The sequence below is a fragment of the Pleurodeles waltl genome, chromosome 3_1, assembly GCF_031143425.1.
Source record: "Pleurodeles waltl isolate 20211129_DDA chromosome 3_1, aPleWal1.hap1.20221129, whole genome shotgun sequence".
Lineage (NCBI taxonomy): Eukaryota > Metazoa > Chordata > Amphibia > Caudata > Salamandridae > Pleurodeles > Pleurodeles waltl.
The window spans coordinates 207308510-207331799 of NC_090440.1; the positions used below are offsets into that span (position 1 = coordinate 207308510).

Below are 23290 nucleotides of genomic sequence, written 5' to 3' on the forward strand. Positions count from 1 at the left end.
GGAGACAATTTATTTTGCCTTTAACCCCTGCCTAATGTCGACACCCAAGGCAAACCTGGACAACTGTGACAAGCAAGTAGCGGCCTTAGAAATCAGACATCAAAGAGATATCTGTGAGCAAGCAAAGTGTTTTCTCAAGGATATGCCAGGAGACTAGGGAGTTGTCTACATCATAGGAACCGCTCATGGACCCGAGTCCTGACACAGCATGGCCTGGAAAAAACAGATGCCAGCCCTCAGTTAATCTTCCATTTATCTGCCTGACCCCTAGAATGTGCTACTATATATTTGGAGGAGAGTGGGGACTCCCTGGAGGGCCCTTGAGAGACCTGACAGGGCTGATACATCCCCAGAAAGCTGTTTATCGCTAAAACCGGAGGGGAGACAGGGCTGTGAAAGGTACCTTCATTTAATTTAATATTAGGGGTTTTCCTCCTTTATTATAGGTTATTCAGTACTTGTCACTAAGTTTAATTCAGATCTTACAGGTTTTGTAGAGGAATGTAGGGTGTGGGGATTTGTTCATGGCACCACTTCACTTTCACAATACCAGGCACCTGGGGATGCCAACGCGTCATACAACGCCTGCCCCTAAGCAAGCACCACTGCACACACTCCCCAGATGCCACACACATGTTGAAAATACTTACATGCAAAGTTAGGGGGCCTCAACAATCCCACAAAATGCTTAAGCATCATGGATGAACTTCAAAGGTCAGGTGCCAATATGTCTTCTACAAGAGACTCATTTACTTAAGGAGGACCAACACTGCCTCTGCTCTCAATTATTCCCCATCCAGTATTTCACATCGCCCATTCTAAAAGGCGGGGTCGCTGTACTAATTAGAGACAAAGTTGACTTCCTGGAGAAGGCTATTAGGACAGACAAACAAGGCAGGAGGTTAGTTATCAAGGGGGAGTGGGGAAACATCACAGTAGCGACAGCCACCTTACATGTATCCAATGTTTGACAGAAATCATTCTTAAACCCTACGATATGCATGATGGCCAATGTAACTAACTTACTTTTGATCATCACAGGGGGTGACCTCAATTCGGTGATGCAACCCACAGTAAAAAAAAAAAAATCACATCACAGGGTGGGGCCCCAGGCCCTTTTTGTGGCTGGCTGGCAGATGCTAGATGGTCTTTGCCTGGTGGCCTCTTAGTGGCATCTGCATCCGCCAAAGAAGGACTTTTCTCCAACTTAGCAAACCTATACTGGAACAGATTACTTATTCCTTGACCAGAGTCTTACTCTGCTCCTTCAGGATGCCAAACAAGGCCCAGCGACTATCTATGACCATGGAACGGTGCAACTAACCCTTGAAAGGGAGACACAGCGTGGGCCCAAACCACGAGGTGCATGGTGGCTTAAGAACTCTCTGTTGAGGGACCCAGTGGTCCTTCATAAGAAGAGGGAGGCCATCAAATAGTACCTTACGTTTAAGCATACTGGAGATCTCAACATAGGAGTAATCGGAGATGGCCTCAAAGCAGTAGAAAGAGGGTTACTTATTCAGGAAGTCAATCACCACTGCTATATGCGCAAGGTGATGCACCTGCAGTTTAGGGATTAGCTGATCCAGCTAGAACAAAAACATAAGCGGTCACCCTCCATGACGACTTGGAGACAACTGTACTCTATCTATGGTCAGATTTGCCCTCTCGAATTTGGCAAAGCAAAATACATCTTAAAGTGGGTGATTACAAGGCTGGCAATCTACTAGCAAATAAATTATGAGTTAAGCAAACTTGGGTTGTGTCCAGGAGATTAAGGACACAGTGGGATTGAACCATATACCTCTCAGGAGGTTAAGATTCAAACCTTCCATGACTACTATAGGGAGCTCTATACGGCCATGACCCCTTGTAGCCAAGATTGTGACAAACCGCTTAGAATATTCCCTGCCACTTCTGATCCATGCTGATCAGACTGGCTTTGTCCCATCCAGGTCCACAGTCGATAGCACAAAATAAGCACTTATCAACCTAGCCCGGAAGCACCATAAAAAAGCTGTTCTCCTGTCCCTAGAAGGGAGCTGGGTTGACATTGTCTGTGATACTCCATTGGCCAGGGTCCGTTAGAACAGCTTGAGGCTCTTTACAATTCCAATACAAAAACGCACAAGGTAGGCATGCCCCCTCTCCCTAATGTTATTCAGTTGTACCTTACCTTCTTCAAAGCATAAGGGAGCAATGCAAGATGCAACACAATTTAAAGGGAATTTAGGCTTGTATTAGTACACAATTAAGTTCTGCTCGAACTGGAATTATGTAGTATGATTTGCTACCCTAATAGCACTACTAAACAGATTGCTGCACCAATACCTAATCTGAAGGGGTGCTACTGATGGTTTAGGAACACAAGCAAGCAGGGCACTTTATTAGGCCTAGCCTACTAGACAGCACATGCACTTTCTATTGTGAGGTATATTTTGGCTTTCCAAGAACACAGAGGGGCTTCAAGCCCATCCACTGCTTAACATTGGTTCGCATTCCTTGTCACGCATTTCCCAGATTGTTATTTCTGTCTCAACTTGACAATCTTGTGTTTTCCCCTCGGATGAAGCATGGTCACTTTACAATTCCTTTGAAAGTCTTGCATCGCTGTTTGCAATGCTTGCTTTTAAAGCACTACAGTTTTTTTTATGTAATGCACTCTGTTATAAATGGGGTCTCTAGTTGCCAGTGTTTTGCAAACTGTCCAAGTAGACACCCTCACTCCAGTCAGGGTAAGGGAGTCATACAGCTAAGATAACCCCTGCTCACCATCTTGGTAGCTTGGCAAAGCAGCCAGGCTTGCCTCAGAGGCAATGTGTAAAGTATTTGTATACACACACACACACACACACACACAGTAACACAGTGAAAACACCACAAAAGTACTCCACACCAGATTAGAAAAATAGCTGATATTTATCTGAGTAAAACAAGACCAAAAGAACAAAAATCCAACATACACAAGTAAAGATACGAATTTTCAAAGACTAAATCTTAGTAAAGTGCTTAGAAACACAATATCTCTAACTGGGGCTATCACAGAATCTTGACGGAGTTGTTTCCAACAGTCCTACACCACTCACGAGGGTGTGTGGACCGGTCACAGAGTCGCACAGACCCCAGGTACAGCACCTTGGAAAACGATGAGGAAAACAAAAACATTGCATGGAGTCAGGGAAGTGAGGCATCGCTGGAGCCAGTGAGGCGTTGGTTCCTTGCTGAATCTGGGAAGGGAAGGCATTGGTTCCTTACTGCTAGGCAGGGGAGGTGTGGTGAGGCGTTGGTTCCTTATGGTTGATGGGGAGGTTATGTGGCATCGGTGGCAAGGCATCGGTTCCTTACGACAAGCAGTTCAAAATGCCAGGCGTTGACTTCACACTGTCGCAATCATACCACGGGGCCAATGGGAGAGCGGCTGAGTTGGGTGTCGCGGACATTGGTGACCCGGCATTCAGGACTCGCGCTGTGGTGGGACTTTGGAGGCAGTGCGGCAGCGGTGGACGTGTGTTACAGGTCGCAGTCGTTGCACTCAGCAGGAACCATGGCTCTGGTGCAAGCAGCGGGTTTGGACAGTGGCGCCGGTTCTGAAATTGCTCTGCAGTTGATGTGCTTGTTTTCTTCTTTGTTTCACCAGAACGCCTTCCCAAGGACCCAGAAACTGGATTTGGCACCACTTGGCAAGTCAGGACTCTCAGCAAGAGAGCCCAGCTTCTGGCAGATTAAATCTTTGATGTCCCTGAGACTTTGCAAAAGGAGGTAAGCTCACTCCAAGCCCTTGGAACAACCTTTGGAAACAGGGTGTAGAAAGCAAAGTCCAGTCCTTTCACTACCAGCAGCAGCAAGCAGCAGGCCTGCACAGCAAAGCAACGGGCAGAGTGGCAGTCCCTCCTACAGCATCCAGCTCTTCTTCCTAGCAGACAGTCCTCAATTCAGAAGTGTTTTAACTTTGTGGGGTCAGAGGTCCAGTACCTATACCATTCCTGCCTTTGAAGTAGGCAAACTTCAAAGGAAAGTCTTTGTAGTGCACAAGACCCTGGCTTTCCTGACCTGGGACCAGACACACTCCAGGGGGTTGGAGACTGCTTTGTGTAAGGACAGGCACAGCTCTATTCTATGTCAGGACCGGAGGCAAGGATTAGGCTTTTCTTTCTTCACTTTATTTAGAACAGCAGCGTTAACCAAGTGTTTACGTCCTCATTAACTACATATTCCTAACAAACATCGGGAAAGAAACCAACAGCGACGAAGGACTTTCATCTGCATCCAGTCAACAGCCATCCAGCGTCTGAAGAGCCAGAGTCAACGCCTTCCCCTCCTCTTTCTTCCTGCGACCTCCATTTAGAATGAGCCTCGTTATTCTTGCTTTGAAGTGTCCGTTCCTACAAAGCTATAGAATGATTAACACCAAGCATCTTAATGAAATACGGCCCAAACGTGTCGAACAACATTTTACAAGCATTTCAAGATTGATGAATTAGCACAGAAGAAACATGCAGTTATAGAAAATGATATGGACAACTCCTGCTCCCATGGAATCCAGATGTCGTTGAAGGCACCAACCCATTCAGCATTTCCATGCCCAATTTTACCTTGTTAGTACTCTCTGACCAGGCTCTGGCATGGAGAGCAGCTGCCTCTTGCGAAATACCTGGGATCTTCCAGCGTTCCTGATAATCCTCCATGCCATCAGATTAAGACCTCTGTTCCCTATGAGGTGAGGAAGACCTGAAGGATCGAGCAGAAGATCTGGAAGAGGGGGTAGACGGATTAGAAAATCCCAAGAAAGTTCCATCAGAACCGGAAGCCAGGCTTGAGATTTCCAGATCGGCGTGATCAGCGCCAGATCCTCCTTCTGCCTCCTAAGATGGGATGATGTCCTCATTATCATTTCGAAGGGGGGAAACACATATCCCTGTTCCCAGGACCAGTCTTGGAGGAAAGCATCCGTGCTGATTGCTCTGTGATCCAGTCTCTAGCTGCAGTACCTGTCGAGTTGGTGATCCAGACAGGAGGCAAAAAGGTCTATGAAAAAGGGACACCATCTGTCCTCGATCGCTTGGAAGATTGTTGTGTGAAGTTTCCATAAGCTTGCGTCGTGCCAATGACGGGAGTGCCAGTCTGCCACCTGATTGGAGTTTCCCGGCAAATGTACTGCCACCACTGATATATGATTGTCGAGGCAGTATTCCCAGAAGGATTTGGCTAGATCGGAAAGAGCCCTTCGAACGAGTGGTTGACGGTGGTTGATATAACGCATTGCCACCACATTCTCCATTTTTAACAGGACGCAGCATTGAGGTTTGTCCCTTGTCCACCAGTGCATTGCAGAAGAGCCCGCCAAGAGCTCCAGGCGATTGATATGAAGGAAACGTCTTAGGAAGACCACACTCTGCCTGTGGTAAATTCCCCACATCGAGCTCCCCATCCAGAAGCGCTGGCATTGAATGTGATGACCAGATCCGGTTGTGAACCGAAGATGGCGCAGCCGTTCCATGCTTCCATGTGAGCGAGCCACCATTATATTTCCTCTTTGGCCTCGTAAAAGAGGGGAACCATTTGAGAGTATGTGAGGCCCCTCCGGAGATGGGAGATCTTCAACCGTTGAAGGGCTCGATAATGGAGGTGTCCTGAATGGAAGATGAGAGGAGGCCCACAATACAAGCAAGAATGCGAAGGGAAATTGTTCCCTTGACCAGGGTCCGTCTGAGTTCGTGGCATATTTTGGATAACTTGCGAGATGGGAGGCTGAGGGTGGCTTTGACAGAGTCCACAACAAAACCCAAGAATTGGAATCAAAATTTACTTTGCCTCATTGATGACGAAGCCTAGAGATTCCAGAAGATGAATGGAAAATTGAAGATGGAGAGAAAGAGAGAGACGATTGGGGCATTGATCCATCAGGAAAAGGTTGTCCAGATAAATTATGAGCCTGATGCCTCTTGACCTGAGGAACTCTACCACGGGATGTAAGAGCTTGGTGAAACACCAGGGAGTGGAGAAGACACCGAAAGGTAGAGAGGTAAACTCAAAGGTCTGTCCTCTCCATTGAAACTTGAGGAAACGATGATGAGGAGGAAAGATGGGTACTGTTAGATAAGCATCCTTCAGGTAGAGACATACTAGCCAGTCGTTTGCATGGAGGGGATCTCGTAGGAGTTGGATGCCCTCCATTTTGAAATGCCGGAATACCAACCATTCGTTGAATTCTCTCAGATTGTAACTGGGCGGTGACCCCGTCTCTCTTCTCCACCAGAAAGAGGTTGCTGACGAAGCCCGAGGGATGGGGGAAGGTTGAAGTGATAGCGTGTTTCTCCAATAGTTTGAGATCTTGGTGTCTATGAGAACCATCTGGGGTGGTGAGAAACTCAGCGGGCCTGTATAGGGGAGCCGTAAAACTCAATGTGAAACCCTTCGACTGTCTGCAGTGTCCTTAATAGAATTTAAACTTTCTGCTACGACAGCTAGGACATTTTTCATTCAGGTGCAAGTGTAAGCTCCTCCCACCACCCTAGCTCAGGAAGACCCATTATGATATGCAGGGCACACCTCAGCTCCCTTTGTGTGACTGTCTAGAGTAAATTCACAAACCGCTCAACTGTCATCCTGACCCAGACGTGTAATCCACAGACAGGCAGAGGCACTGGATAGGAGCAAGAAAACGCTCACTTTCTAAAAGTGGCTTTTTTCAAACTTACAATTCAAAAGCCAACTTCACCAAAAGTTGTATTTTTAAATTGTGAGTTCAGAGATACAAAACTCCATATCTCTAGCTACTCTCAATGGGAAATTACACTTGAAAAACATTTCAAGACACTACCCATATTACCCCATGTGAAAGATATTCCATGCAGTAGGGTAAATGGAATTAGCAGAACTTAATTATCAGGACATATAAAACACAGTACATGTCCTACCTTTTAAATACACTGCACCCTACCCATGGGGCAGCCTTTGACTTTCTTTAGAAGCGACTTACATGTAGTAAAAGGGAAGGTTGGGTGCACTTGCCAGGTCGAAATGGCAGTTTGAAACTGCACACACAGACACTGCAGTGGCAGGTCTGAGACATGTTTACAGGGCTACTCATGCGGGCGGCACAATCAGTGCTGCAGGCCCACTAGTAGCATCTGATTTACAAGTCCTGGGCGCACATAGTGCACTTTACTAGGGCAAATATGCCAATCTTGGATAAACTAATCGCCAATATATTGTAGACAGAGAGCATTTGCACTTTAGAACTGGTTAGCAGTGGTAAAGTGCCCAGAGTCCTAAAGCCGACAAAAACAGATCAGAAAAAATAGAAGGAAGAAGGCAGAAAGTTTTTTGATAACCCTGCAAAAAGGGCCAGGTCCAACTCCATTAGTAGGCACACGTTTGAATCGTCTCCCTCATACAAGTCTCACCCCCTCCACTCTGTGCTGTTCTGATGCCCAACTGGTTCTCCCCACTATACTGCCATTTGGCTCGCCTGTGTGCTTCTGCTTATTGTTTCCCCCACCCACCCTCTGCATTGCTTTCTTTCAATCAATGTTGCTTTTGCTACTGCCCCGTTGCTTTCACGTCCCCTCCAGCTCTCACCTCCATTGCTTTTGTGTCCCATTTCTTTGTGCTTTTGCACTCCCCTTTACCCTCCCCCATGTTGCTTCACCATTCGAACTGCACTATCCCCTGTACTGCGTTACACCATATTGCATGAATGTCTAGAAAGGATCTCGGCTGGGATGAAAGGCAAACCAAAACTGGAGGAGGGGCCATCAAACGCTATAACAGGAGGAAGTGAGACGTAGTGTGATGGCCAACAAAAATGTTCACTTAGTGAAATCTCCCGGGGGGGAATTCAGCACACAAATAACAATGAGGCATTTAAGACAAGCACAGCAAAGAATGAATAGCAAAAGTGGGTGTGGTTAACAGCCCACAGAGAGATTACAACAGGCCAGAGCGCCTGAGCACTCAACCCTAAAAAAGTCCCTGTGTCATGTTGTTGGCACACACATGCATGGTACACGTACAAAATGACAAAAGCACCCAGGTAAAAGGCTTTTTTTTTTTGGTACTTTAACCCCGCTGCACAGCATCACTGATGCTATGCAGCATGGCAAAAAAAGATATTGGCAAAGCCAATAGGTCACAGAGGTGAGATTGGTTTGCTTTGCCACTGCTTGTGTATCTAAATGTGACTAGAAGAGAAATAGGACAAAGGTCAAATTGGTACAACTGCATTTAGGATACTTTTTAAAACAGGTATGCAGGGTGAGTCGAGAGTCCAAGATGAAATCTACTGTTTTATCATCAGGATACAATTTTGAAGACATTGCCTCATCTATAACAGTCTCAGTTCAGACTTGCAAAATGGGGGAATAGGTTACGGAACACTAGCTAATCTGAAATAAAGGCTGAACTGTCCAAGAATGTCTAAGAAAGCAGCCAGGCCCATGTGCTCCCTGGAATCAATCATCAGCAGGACAGTTTTCTGAAAAAGGCATTCACCCAAAAACACGTGTCTAGGAATGCACAGAAATACGAGCACTAGCTGCACCAACTGATGGAGAACATTTCTTACTTATCTGTTACTGATATGATGAACTGCATTAATCAGTATGCAATTGGGAACTTTTGATGAGGTGTGAACAGTGTGCTCCCTCCACAACTGCACTGTTAAAGTTCCTGGTAAACTGATTTGGTTCACCTCCCTTGACAAACTCCTGCATAGTTTGGAGTGGTACTGACCTGATGAAACACAAGCAGCATTTAAGCACTCTTACAGAGAGTTGCGAGTTCCTGCTAAATAAGGCAAATTGCACACAAAAAACACACAGGAATGCACAGAAATACCAGCAAAGACTTCATCAGCTGCTGACACTTACTTGTGAATTAGTGAAAATATGAAGAGCTGCATTTACCGGAATACAACAGGAACGTCTGATGAGATGCCAGCAGTGAGCTGCCTCCAATCCCAGCACAGTTTGTAGATGTGTTATCCTGGGGGTCTATGTATAGGTCAACTAGCATGAGACTAACTCAGGGAACACAGACTTTGTGCTGCGTCATTCTTGCCAACAGGCGTTTTGCTGTCTGCACTGAAGTGTCTAATTAGAGCAGCAGCGTAGGTGGCAAAATGCCTTTGGGCAAGCTGGGAATGGGGGCACACGTAAGAAAGATAAAGCGGCAATCATCTCTAGGCAAACACGAAGTCGAGAGTGAGTTGGTGTTTGCCCCACAATTAAGTTTCTACAAATCCTAAACCAGAACCTTGAGGCATCCCAGAATTTAGCAGAAACATTGGAGTGGGTTGGGATGTGGGATAGAGAGGGAGTTAGAATGTTTCAATAAAAATCCATCTCTGTAAAATATAGGTCATCAGGAAGAAGGCCCCTCTAGACCCTCTGTGGTGCTACAACCTTCACCCAGCCCCAAATGTGCTAGAAAGAGAGGTGAGCAAAGTCCACTCTCCACCATATCAAACACTAAAGGACCATGATTAATCATTGGTGAGATGGAGGATGTTATTATCAAAAACCAGGAGAGTTCCAGCTTGGGTCCTTTATTCGTTTTGGCCGGAAACTCAGCTAGTCTGAGCCTAGGAGTATATATTTTAATATGTGAAAATATGCAATTCAAAGCACCCAATTTGCTCACATTCTTCCTGTATTCATAGACAAATTTAATAACTGCCGGTGCAGGACATTTCTTTACATATATATGTTGATACCTTTGGTACTCAGACTGCTGAGATCTACACTTACGAGAACACATTTGGAAGAACTGGTGTAGGTGTGGAACAACTTTGTATGATGAGGTTTATTAATGAGTTTTCTCAGCAGCACTTGGTGTGCTCAAAATAATTGTCACTCACAATTATGTTATGTCACCTTCCTTGCACACACTCAAATTCTAGACATAATCTGGATTAAATGGAGTATATCATTTGGTGTGAGGGGCGTGGCCAAGAAGCCGAAGATGGCACACGCCTAATCCCCTCGCTCCGGAGGGGCTGGAAATTCTCCATACATCCTGAGCCACCCCCGGGGCAATCAGAGCTAATGCCGGGGCGGAGGCCTGCGTGGGCGTGCTGGGGAGCTGCGGAGCCCTGATCAGACTCTGCCGCATGAACCTGCGCTGTGCCTGAGGACTCTGGGGCTTGCGGCCTGCCCCTACGTTGGAGCCGGGGACCCGAGTAGAGGAGCGGTCCAGCATGCGGCTCGGCATCGCGGCCGCGCGCTCCACGAAAGAACTGGACTAGCCCAGGCCGCTGAAGTGCCGCGGTTGGGGCGAAGAGGTGAGCCCCCTTCCGACCTGGAGCCCCGTGGAGCGCTGATGCGGCGGAAAGAGCCGCGGGGAGCCGCGCGGCGTTAGCTGCCCACAGACCGGGATGGTTGGAGGTGGCCCCGGGCCAGGCCGCAGACGGGCCCTCTGTCATCCGGTGAGAGTGCTGGCTGCCGGGAGCTGCAGTCACGCGGACGTGCACGGCCCGAGCCGTGGGGCGAGGTTGGAGGCCCGCTGCCGTGGAGTTCAGCAGGGGCAGCAGTTTGGTGAGCAGGACGAGGTGACCGGCGGAGCCTGTGTGTTTCTTGGCACGCTGGGTGTGTCGCGTTGGCTCTCATTATCCTAAATGAGACTACTGGATTTCTAGGCAGCAGGATCTATAACGGTGTGGGGGACTGAGTCTGACCCACTTGTAAAGAACTCTGTCACCCTAAATCCGGTTTTTGCTCCGGCTAACTAGCAGTGCCTCATTTCTCCCATGGGGAAGAAATGATTAGGCAGCCGAGCGCATGACATCTTTGGTACTTCTCAGGGAAGTCGTGGTCACTCAGATCCAAACCAACTCTCTCATTTACAATATGGTTTCATATACAAATGACAAAGACAGTATAAGTTTTATATAATGTTTTAATAAAACGACTGTATTTTAGATAATAAGGCGTGAGCCGCAATAACCAGAACAATACAACATAGTAGGATTGAAATAGTCACCAGGAGAGTAAAACATAAGAACAAAGCTATCATATTGCCTAACAGTTTCTACTCTCCCTCTGCTTGTTCTATTTAGAGCACAGCATGTTAAGCTTCTAGCTTGCCTTTCTGAATCACTGGGGAGACATAAGCCCTCATACCTGAGCAAAGGCCTGTGATCTGGTTCAGCATCTGCAACGAGGCAGTCAGCGTCTAGTTGTGGGTCTCTGGTCGGAATCTCCCTCTTGCATGTATTGGGACAAGGAAGTGATTTTATAACTAACATGTCATCGTGATCACAAAATGTCCCTACGCAGGAATGCCAAATCTAAACTCCTACCACGTCTATCGGCAATGTACCAGACTGTATCCTTGACTGAAGCACAGAGTGAATATGTTATGAAGAACTCCAGTGCTGAAGTAGGCAAAACAGTGTGATATGAATAAAAAAACAACACCGTAGAACTGGCTATTTGAAAAATAACAGTACGAAGCCTAATAAAAAACATTTCAAGCAAAGTGCACAGAGGCTCTAAGCTGTCAGCAAATGAATAAAATACATTCAGGGCAAAGGGCACAAAGTCCTAAAGCCTGAAGCTAATGCGCAAAGTATACGTAAAACTAACCACACTACAGGGGGGAAAAGGTCGAGGGACCCCAGCTACCCAAGGCAGAAGACTATCAATGGAGATCTTCTGGTGAGCGGCGAAGCCCGCGGTAGTGTTCCGCCCAGGTGGTGCGGTAGCCTCGGGCCTGGTGACTTGCCCTGCGGGCATCGAATGGGGAGATACCGGGGGCCACCCGGCTGCCTTTGAAGTGGTGGGGGCCCCGGATTGGCCCTGACGGGCGCGTTCGTCAGGGCGTTGGGCACTAGTGAACTGTCACTAGGCCGAAAGTGAGGAGCAGTGGCGCCGCGCTTCACGGTGCCTCGCAGGAGGTGAGCGACCCACCCAACGGGACTTGCCCGATGAAACCGGATAGGAGCGGCCCGGGGATCCCCACGCAGTGGACTGCAAAGAGGGAACCTGTTGCGGGCGCGGTGTGTGTTTGGACCAGGCCGGGCCCTGTAGCAGTGATCGCCCTTGACAGGATAGCGCTATACCTTCCGCCACGGTGGAGTACACCTCGTAAGTTAGCGAAAACGGGCACGAATCCCCAGGACTATTGGGAGTCTGCCTGGGAGCCCCTGTGGGCCCTGATTTGGGCTGGTGACGGAAGCCTTGGGTGGAGGAGACCTCGTACTAACAGCCTGGACTCTGCCTCGTCCCCTAAGGGAACGATCACTCGTGTGCCCAATGTCCCCCAAGAACCAGCACAAGACCAAAGTCATGGATAGTGCAGCACCCTCTGGGCATAAAGAGGGGAGACATGCAGGACCCACCGCAGATCAAAGTGAAGGATACCCTGGACAAAATATTAGGGGGAATCGAAGACACTAAGTTAATGCTGCAGCATGACATCAATCAGGTTGCGGTCGAATTGGGCCTCCTGAGGGCAGACCACCACAAACTATCGGACAGAGTCAAAGAGGCCTAAACCACGCTGGCCGAAATTACACCAAAACAAAAAGATCTACAGGCCGAAATGACGCACCTCAGGGACAGAGTGGCATGCCTAGAACAAAGAGCAGAGAACGCAGAGAGGAGAAACAGGCGGAATAACGTACGGGTGGTGGGTCTCCCGGAGGGGGCAGAGGGATCGAATATGGTGGAATTCCTCGAACAATGGCTGGGCACAGTGGTGGCACCGGGCCACCTGACCCCCTTCTATACTCTAGAACGAGCACATTGTGTACCCTCGAGGCCCCTTGCAGACCTCCCCCCCCCGAGTAGTGATTGTAAGATTGCTACACTACAGAGACAGGGACATCCTGTTACAGCGGGCACGGGAGGAGGGCCCATTTAAGGTGGCGAATGGTGAGGTCACACTGTTCCCGGATTTTACACTGGAGGTGCAGGGCAAGCGCACCTCATACATGGCAGTCAAGAGGACCCTAAGGGAAGAAGGTATTCAATACTCACTGCTGTATCCGGCTAGACTGAAAGTAATACTAGACGGCAAAACAACATTTCTCCAATCCCCCGAAGAGGCATGGGAATGGCTGGAAGCCCGCGGGATCCAGGCGGGGCGGCACGCAAGAGAGGGTCCGGCTGGAGGCAGACCGCGCCGGCCCCCTAGAGGGCGACGTGCCCGGAGCCGCCCCCCTTGGCACCATCCCAGAATCAAAAAGAAAAGGGCAAGAAGGCAGCACTGGAAGCAGCGGCCTGCATGAGTGGAGAGGGGTCCCCCCCGGAGTGCTCTGGAGGAGAGTCAGACGAGACCGTGATGTCATCGGCTGGGGGCTCGGGTTGCTCGGCGCGGGCCCCGAGGGTGACCCTGCAGACCGCGGATGATCTTTGATAGCTAGAAGCTGGCCGGAGAACCCCGGAGCAAGGTGAAACTGTTGAACGAGAGGCCCCTCCGTGCAAGGCCACTCCCCAACCAGAATCTCGCCTGTACAGGCAGACTGGCGAGAACTGCAATTAAAAGTTGGTATAAGTTGCACTGTTGCACAGTTTTTTGGGAAATTTACTGTTCGAGAGGCGCCCTGGGGAGGGGGAGTTGGGATAGGCATTTACAAGTTAGATGGTAATGTGCGAAAAATGTACGGAATACAGCAGAGGCCAGTTAGTACGCAGGGGTAAGCCGATAGCAAGGAAAGCAAGGGGCAGCTATTATAAACCTGAAACATCAACATGGCAGAATACAATTTCCTAACATGGAACGTTAGGGGGATGGGTTCGCCGACCAAACGGCATAGAATACTGTCTTACCTAAAGAGGAGGAGTATACAAGTGGCAATGCTACAGGAGACCCACTTAGCAGCTGGTGAAGCTGAGAGACTGAGATGCAGATGGAGGGGGCGAGTGTTTGCAACGGAGTATTCAGCATACGCAAGGGGAGCAATGATCTGGGTCCGAGCAGGGGTCCCCCTCGAGATAGAATCTTCCAACACAGACCATGAGGGTAGGTTTGTGATTCTGGAGGGGAGGTTACACGGCACACCGATTGTCCTGTGCTGCATGTACGCTCCCAGACAGGACCAGATCCCCTTTATGACGCGACTCTCGAGCCACCTCACCCGCCAGAGAAGAGGGGAGCTCTTGGTCGGGGGTGATTTCAACAGTATATTAGACGTAGACTTGGATAGATCCACACCACCGCTAAAGGGTGCATTGACAAGCAAGATAGCCAGGAAGCTTGGTGAATGGTTGAACTATTGGGGGCTGGTGGATATCTGGAGGGAACAACACTTGCATGACAAGGACTACTCGTACTACTCGTGCCTTCACCGTGTTCACACTAGAATTGACAGGGTGGTGTGCACAGCAGCTCTCGCACGGGGAGTGGTCCACTCAGAATACCTGGGATGTACACTGTACGACCATAACCCCCTACTATTAACATGGAGGGTGACAGAGGATAGGCCCCCAAATCCCGACCTGGAGGCTATCCCCTGCGGCACTTGGGGACCCTGCATATAGAGAAGCCCTGAGACAACACATGACAGACCACATTCAGTCCAATAGAGGATCTACCACCTCTAGATCAACGGAATGGGAAACACTTAAAGTGGTGACAAGATGTTTCTGTCTGGGACAATCGGCTGGGGTACGACGTACACTTGAAAGGGAACTGACTAACCTAGAGAGGAAAATACATGAGGGGGAACTGAGACAGGGACCGGACGCACAAGAGAACGAGGAATATAACCAGGCAAGAAGAGACCATTCCCAGGTAGAGGAACAACTCCGATGCCACAATATGCAAAACTATTTCGCCTTCCTACAGTCAGAGGAGAGTAGGTCTGGGAAAATGCTAGCCTGGTTAATAAGGCCGGGGGGGGGGGGATTGGGAGACCGAGCCTATCACGAATGTGATGGATAAGGAAGGGGTGCGTAGAAGTAGGCCAGGCCATATAAATGACGTATTCAAGGAATATTACACCAATCTGTATGGGAGGCCTGGCGAAATCAGTGCGGAGGTCTTCGATACTTATCTACAACAGACACCTCTGACGAGTTTGGCGACTGAAGACAGGGATAGACTGGGGGGCCCAGTGACGTTGGTAGAGGTCAGAGAAGCTATAGCACAATTAGCCTCTGGGAAGACCCCGGGAACAGATGGCCTCCCTATGGACTTTTATAAAAAATTTGAGAAACAGTTGGCCCCCAATTAGTAGAAATGTATACGGAAGCACTACAAAATGGGATGATGCCGGGCACTATGAGGGACGCACTGGTGGTCCAGCTCCCTAAGACAAAATCCAAGGAGCCCTCGGTGACCGACTTCCGCCCCTTCTCAATGGTGTATAGTGATTTCAAAATACTCAGTAAGATCATGGCCAACCATTTGCTTAGCCACATACCTACTCTTGTACATGAGGACCAGAACTGTTTTGTTCCGAATCGTAGCACCTCCTTAAATCTAAGGAGTCTCTTCGCGGTCCTACATATGCCCAATGGTGTGAAACCCGCATCGAGGTGTTGCTTGCGGTGAACTTTGAGAAGGCGTTCGACTCAAACAGGTGGGACTACTTTAGGGCAGTGATGCTTCGTATGGGAATGGGTGAGGGATGGGTAAAATGGGTGGACTTACTATATATCCGTCACCACTGGCAAGAGTAAAGACAGGTAGGACAGTGTCTGACACCTACCCAATTCACAGGGGAACCAGACAGGGTTGCCCCTTGTCCCCACTATTATTCGCTCTGGCCATTGAGCCCCTAGCGTCCCAGATGCGACAAGATGGCGTGGGCAGGGGAGTGGAATGGGGACATCATGAACATATCATCTCACTATACGCCGACGATATACTTGTTTACCTTAGGGACGGGGAGAGGGGCCTCCCATGGGCTCTAGGGGAACTGGAAGATTTCGGGACTCTGTAGGGACTACGCCTTAACCGTGGTAAAACATCTATGTTCCCCATATCGCCGTGTTACGAGGGTCCGACAGCGTGCCCTGGGGATATGATTTGGGCCCCACGAACCTTCAAGTACCTGGGCATACAAGTATTCCATGACAGGACAGACCTTCGAGAGGGTAACCTGGATCGAGCACTACGTTCCCCGAGGTCCTCTGTTGGGTTTTGGCGTTCTTTGAAATTAACGATAATGGCCAGGATAGCATTATCTAAAATGATCATGCTTCCACACCTCCTCTATTACTTTGCTAAGTTGCCCCTCCTGATACCGGCAGCGTGGTTTCGCGAACTAAACACCTGCTCAGGGAACTCATATGGGATGATGGTCGGAAACGCACCTCGCTCTTGATACTATGCAGGCCAACCTGCCAGGGGGGCCTGGGTGCCCCAGATTTCGAAGCCTACTACTTAGCATCCCAATTACAGTGGGTGGCCGGTTGGTTTACCGGTAAGGTTCAGCTAGACAGGTACACCATCCACAAAGATGAAGATATAACTCGGTTTATTGCACGAATGACAAATAGGAAGCTCACTCCCCACACGGACAGCCTGATGTCAAAAGTGGCAGCGTTGTGCTGGAGGAGATGTGTGAAAAGGGTCAGAGTGGGCCCTCCATAATCCCCGGCACTACCATTTTCGGGTCTTGCAATTGAAGTGGGGGGGAAGAATCAGGGGGGCACGAGCCTTGGACCATGGAAGAGAGCGGGAACAGAAGCCTGTTCTGTGAGGGAGTGCTGAGATCCTTCACTGACCTTGTGGACGGTGGAGTCCCACAGGGACAATTCCTACTATTTCGTAAACTGTTGCATACACTGAAAGAGCACTGGGTTACGGTCAATGCAGAGCCAGCCACCCACAGGGTGTTACATCTGATGACATCGGGAGAGGAGACCCACCTAATCACTAAACTATATCGGGTCCAGATTGAGGATGCACTAGACTCCCTGCGGCCTCTGAGAGAGAGATGGGAAAGGACAGTCGGTAGGGAACTGACTGACACGGAATGGAATAGAGTTCTAGCTTACCCCCGGACGGTCACTCGCAATACACGCTGCGATACATACAATACAATTATCTTCATAGAACGTACCTCACCTCACACCGGCTGTCATTAATATATGGGGGAGCTCCCAGGACATGCCCTAGATGGGGGGATGTAGACGCAGACTTTGACCACATGGTATGGAGAACTCCGGAGATCCAGCTGGGGTGGGTCGAGGTGATGTCTGACCTATCGAGATTATTTGATATGAACCTGACTCCGACCCCTGATGTGTGTTTACTGGGCCTCGGGTGGGCCTGCCACGAGGGAGGGTGGGGGGGCCGCTTCCTGAACATGGCCCTGGTTCTTTACAGGAGACGGATCCCGAGGGGCTGGAAGGCCCCGGGTCGTCCCCCCCGGACTGAGTGGAGACGAGACGTGACGACAAGGACCAGAGCCGAGCTGCAGGTCCTGAAGAGCGAGGAGGTGAAAGGGCTGCGCCACCACCCCATTGCCCCAGAATGGGAGGTAGCAGTGACGAGCTGGGACAATATGGCAAGGGGAGTGGGGGCTGGCACGGACACACCAACAGAGGTGGGAATCTAAGTAGACAGTAGGAAGGTTGGGATGATACTGCATCCACTAAAACGAGACTAAACTGAAGGCAAACGAGGCTGAGTGTGAACACGGGACAGGGACAATAGTCGATGTTGCCAAAGGCATGGGGGGGGGTCAGGCTGGACGTAGGAGGCAACCCACCTAGTGAAAATTGAGTGAAGTCGATGAATATCGTCACCCTATACATTGGAAAAACCCGAGTGTGACTTACCCCTGCATATGTAATTATCGTCCCACACAGAGCCATCATGTTTAAAGTTCTGTTTAATTCTTTTTTAATACAAGTTAAACCTGTTGTATAGTACCAAGAATAACACGGTAATATAACGCCCGTAGGGGTGAACGACCCGAACAAGAAAAGCTAACACATTCAATCTGTTCCAGCATAAATCTGAACTGTAAACTGAATGCATGATGAGATGAATCTACCAAAACAATTGTGATATTAACACTGTTAAGCATAAATAAGATGAATACATGATTATGCCGTAACCAGGTTATTGTCTGTAAAACAACAATTTGTTAATAAAAAAAATATTTAAAAAAAGAGTATATCGTTTGACGTGCTGGCCCAAAAATACTCTCCAAAACTAACAGTTAACCAAAGTACAGCCCTAAGTGGCCTGGTATGTAGCATCTCTAACCCATGGCCCTAATAGTCAACACAGGGGATGGTGGTATTCGAATGGCTAAGCAACAAGGAGAAGGGTAGCAGGAAAGCTGTATAATGAAACCAATATTTTTAAATCTGAATGACTGTTACAATGTAAAACGTATATCTGTCAAGTGACAACCAAGACACTTCTGACCACCATGGTCTGCCACTGTTGCAGCCTAAGAACGCCCAGGTAAGTCTGAATTTTCATGGTCATAAGTAAGAAAACAGGAGACCACAAGGGCAAAAAACTGATAAAACTGGGCAAAACATAGGTTTCCACTTCAAGTCTATAAAAGAATATCATCATCACCATCTATATATTTTGTGATATACGTATTTTAAGGATGTTTTATTATACTGTATTTATTGTTTTATGAGGGGTTATCCCGAAAAAAACATTCATGATGCTGATTAAAGAATATTTACATTCCACATCTTGTTTCAAGGAGGCAAAAAATGTAACTGCTCGTGTAGTAGTTATGACGTTAGGGAGAAGTATGTTCATTAACCTCTCCACAACTTGAAAACAGAATGGTATCGCTCATTATTCACATTTACAGTCACTGCAATATGCAAGTATTTTATTAAAACGTCCAGGTGTGTTTTAGTCTTATAACCTGTTTTACAACTGCTGAACTAGTCTCAGCTGCATTATGGCAGATAAAAATATGACTATAAGTCAACAGAAATGAACCAACAGCATCTTAAGAATAGCAGGTATAAATGAACAGTTTCTTCTAAGGTGAACAGCTAGCTAAATATCCTTGGTGAAGGTCTTCACCTGTTTGTTTGTCCGACAGACATAAAATAACTTTTTTGGGTGATGTAGGAGGCCTTCACTGCAATTGGGGAGTCAAGGGAAAGACTTGACACAGCTTGAAGCCACACTCTGTCCCGTAAATCCAAGTATTTGTATGAAAGGTTAAAAATATATTGTTGGGAGTCCCAGGATTATAAATATGCAAAGATTATGACTTAAATTAAGACACACAAGTACCCTCAGACATATTTATGCTTCAATGTTTTATCTCACTGAACGCCAAGCACAGTTAGCATGCAAAACATCAACTGTGTTGTCTCAGTTATGTGTCAAAATTCAACTGGACCTGGTCCTTTACACAGGATGCGTTATGGAACCACCTGCTTACTACATAAAGACCCACATAATATTAAGATGGACAGATGCAACATGGTGTAACGGCTTTCTGGTAGATCTACTGAGCCTCTGTGGTTGTCACAGCAGGATTTTCACAGTAAGAACTAGCTTACTAAACGGTGGCAAGCATGAGAAGAAAATCAAAGCAATGCAAACCTCTAGCTGCAACAAGTTTTACCTTTAGACGAACTTCAAATTCCTTGCCAAATGGTACTGTCGTTGGTCAAGTGGGAATCCAAGTGGTTTCTTTAGTGGTAGCCTAAACAGAACATTTACTATTAGTTGGTAAAAACGCATTTAACAGCAAGTGCTAAACAACTCTGCCAAATACACTCCCCTCCCCCCAATCTTTGCTACTTCCCACGAGTTCCTGCTCCCTTTCTGCCCCAGTCTTTGATCTCCTTAATTCCCTTCTGGCTCCCCTCTCCTCCACATTCTACTCCGCACAGTAAGTTTCGTTTGTAATTTTTTTTCTTTTTACTTTGTGGTGTAGGAGAATTGTAGCTACGTTGGTGCGAGTTTGGCGTATTTTGCCATAAGAGAGGGCCTTAACAGAAGCAGAAACTTTTGGCTCTAACAAAACTGGAAGGCTGCAATCTACTGTCAACAGGATTTCTACCCAGTTTAGTTTTTTTCTGAATGAAAAATCCCTGGTGCTTAACATAGTTTTAGTTTCTGGGTCGACAGTGGTATCTGACTTAGCCCATTGAATTTATGTTATGCTAATCTGTATAGTGCAATAATGACCCAAGAGGATTAGTATCCATTTGCTTAGGTAGGTGTGCAGATTTGTGGTCCCCAAGGTGCTTATACGATGAGCTACTTTTTCAGCTTCTTTTCTGAACTCAAGAAGTGAAGAGGACGAGTCTCTGATGTGTAGAGGGAAGTATTTCCATGTCTTGGGTGCGATGTATGAGAATGAGTGACCTCCAGTATTGCTTTTGCGGAATCAGAAAATGTTTGTGAGTGAGATTGAGGCAGAGCGTAGGTGCCTAGTGGGTTGGTGAATGTTTAGGCAGCTGTTCAGGTATTCTGGTCCGGTGTTGTGTAAAACTTTGTATGTGTGCGTGAGAAGTTTGAATTGGCTGCGCTTGTGAAAAGGGAGCCAGTGAAGCTTCCTGAGGTGCGGTGTGATATGGGTGCAGCATGAGAGGTTGAGTATGAGTCTTGCAGCAGTGCTCTTGATGGTCTTGAATCTGTGAAGCAGTTGTTTGAAGATTGCCGCTTAGAGAGTGTTGCAGTAGTCAAGCCTGCTGTTGATGAGTGCTTGTGTGATGCAGCTGGTGACGTTGGTTATGGCAATGGTTGTTTTGTCTGCCAAGGAGAGGATGCGTTGGGTGTCATCGGCGTTGATGACAGTAATATCCTGTATTCGGATGATGTTGGCATGCGGAGTCATGTATATGTTGAAAAGGATGGGGCTGAGGGTCAATCCCTGTGGGACCCCGAATATCAGTTTCTTGGTCTTAAATATTACCTTTGTCGCTCTATTATTCTGACTATTGTATTTTATCTTGTTTTATGACTGGTCTCTGTGACCTACTGTAACCTAACAGTGACTTCTTAATGAAATCACATCTTGAATCATAGCATGTAGTTTAGCCTTGCCAGCAGGATTTCCATCCCTCCATACATAACTTACTCAGGTTTGATTCTCTCACATCATTTTCCTTGTCATTATTATCTTTTTTAAGATCCATATTTGCGATCAGAAATTAATTTGATGATCAGTCAAATCCTTTTTTTTTTAGAAATCTGAAGTGTATTCACTCATTTGTATTTGGAGATTTTTCTAAATAATCAACACGGGATTTACCTAGATTTAATGAAACTTGTGAATCAACCCACCACACATTCTGTGGTCATAACAGTGTCTTTTAAAGAATGAGCAAAAAATGATAACTTTATATCAGACTTTCATCCATATGTAATAAGACATATCAAATGTATTACTTTTTTAAAACAAACAGTACTTTCTCAAATTAAAGTCAAGATTTTTAGATCTTCATTAATTGAAGGATTTATCAAAGAAATTGCATCTGTCAGGCATTTTGTAGACCGCCCTAAACATACTTTGTAATTTCAACAGACACACTGAATACATGCAGGAGAATCTGAGTGAATTATATTTGTAAAATTGTTTTAACTTACAAAAATTTCTAATTACGATAGCCATCTTCAAACAGTATTGTCATATATTTTATTTTACCAACTCTTTTCTTGTAACTTCATCTTTTTTTTCCGTGTATTCTGTTTGTCTTTGTCACGGTTTCACTCTAACACTCTTTATTCCCAATATTCATCCCTCTGTGATATTTCTAATACTATTTAGCAACTAATTAAATTGTACAAAATCTGACTTAAAGAACACTTAGCTCTGATACGGCAGCATATCAATGTGTTCTTTCACGAAAAATGTGTTGGCAGGACACAAATTAAAAATAAATTCTAACTCTAAACGCCTTTGAGTTGTCATTTGTGTGTTACAAACAGTAGAGCCAGGAAGGGACACTACATCCTTAGATGCATAGTTGTGGGTTTCACATTCATGGGTTTCATTCCAAGTTTTGAATTGCACTTAATAAAACATGTTTGATGCTTACAAATATTTAAAACATAAAAAATAATAAAGAAGGATCAGTGTCTATATACACACACACACTTTTGTTTGCGCATACAAAACTTTGCTGAGTTTTTGCAAGTTAATTTTTCCTACATCACTCTCACCTCACTCTGAAAAAGGTTTTACTCCTGCCTTGTCAGGAATACATTTATTTTGAAGTGTGAAAAGAGATTGGAGTTGTGTTGGTGAATACCTTTAAATATTTTAGTGTGTAAGTGTGGATAGATTCACAGGGCATTCAAAACCTGGATCTACAGCTCGACACCTACATACAGTTCCTCGATATAGATGTGCGAATGGTGCAGGAAACTAAGTCTTGCTAGAATCAAGCTCTGGTATAATATGAGCCGTAACATAATCAACACACAATTACCAGAGCTTTGATCTAATAAGAACGTTGGCATGATTTGTCTCCTCTCTGCATGGCACCAAAAGGGTCAAGAAGACTTTTGGTTGTTTTTGTTTTGTTTATACAGGACAAGTAGCAGTATTCCGTCACTCGGACAAGTAGATATATATATATATATATATTATTTTTTTTAAGTTCACATCCCTGAACCAGAATCCCATTCCAAGTGCAGCAGACCATCTGCTTTCATTAGGTACAACAATAAGGCAGCAAGTACTGGGTAGTGTGGCTATTATCAAGTGCAAGGGGTGACTGGATCATGGTCTTGGCCATTTTCTGTCACAATCTATATGGTTTCTTCTGTAAGTTCCATGGCTGTGAATATCCATGCACTTCCTCTCTAAATTTGCAGCATCCACGCTTGCATTGTTGGCACTCCTGTAAGCTTTGGAAATGAAATTGTGGGATTGGTCTTCACTGACGCTGTTTTATTATCATAAGCCAGTGTTGTAGAGGTAAACCAAGCCTAATCGTATTTATTTTACATTTTTTATTATAAGGAAATGCAGAACTGTAATTTGGTTTAGCAACACTGGCAACCAGAAAGGGTACTGTAGTTTGTTTATTTTGTGATGGTATCCTTAATTTTTGCCATGGTTTCTGAGGAGGAAGACACAGCGCTGGAATGGGGGTGCTTCTCTGCCTGTGCCAGATAGCCTACAACTAATGGGAATCAAGATAGAAATGTAACTGTCTACCCCTATGAAACAGGTTAAATTGTACATCACCTGGATCAGGGGCATTCTCTCTTGAGTTCATAAAAATGTTGTTGCAGCATGTGATTGGAGGTGGGGCTGAACGACCTGTCCATGATCGCCATTTAGTTTTGCAAATCAGCACATTAACTAGAATACCAACTACATCAACTTTGACCAAGTCCAGTAGGTTCAAATGAATGACATTATCATAGTTGTTAACTT

The 23290-nt window shown here is 46.6% G+C and overlaps 1 protein-coding gene across 3 annotated transcripts in view; it reads right to left on the minus strand.

The window, feature by feature from the left end:
• The window catches only part of HMG20A (high mobility group 20A), a 216973-nt gene that overhangs the window by 186786 nt on the left and 6897 nt on the right, over positions 1 to 23290 (minus strand). For 2 of the 3 annotated variants that reach the window (XM_069222199.1, XM_069222200.1), the window contains exon 2: positions 19517 to 19597. The gene's annotated coding sequence lies outside the window, so the exon portion shown is untranslated. Of the gene's footprint in view, positions 1 to 19494; positions 19598 to 23290 lie in introns of all 3 variants that reach the window. The other variant, XM_069222201.1, reaches the window with a different exon arrangement.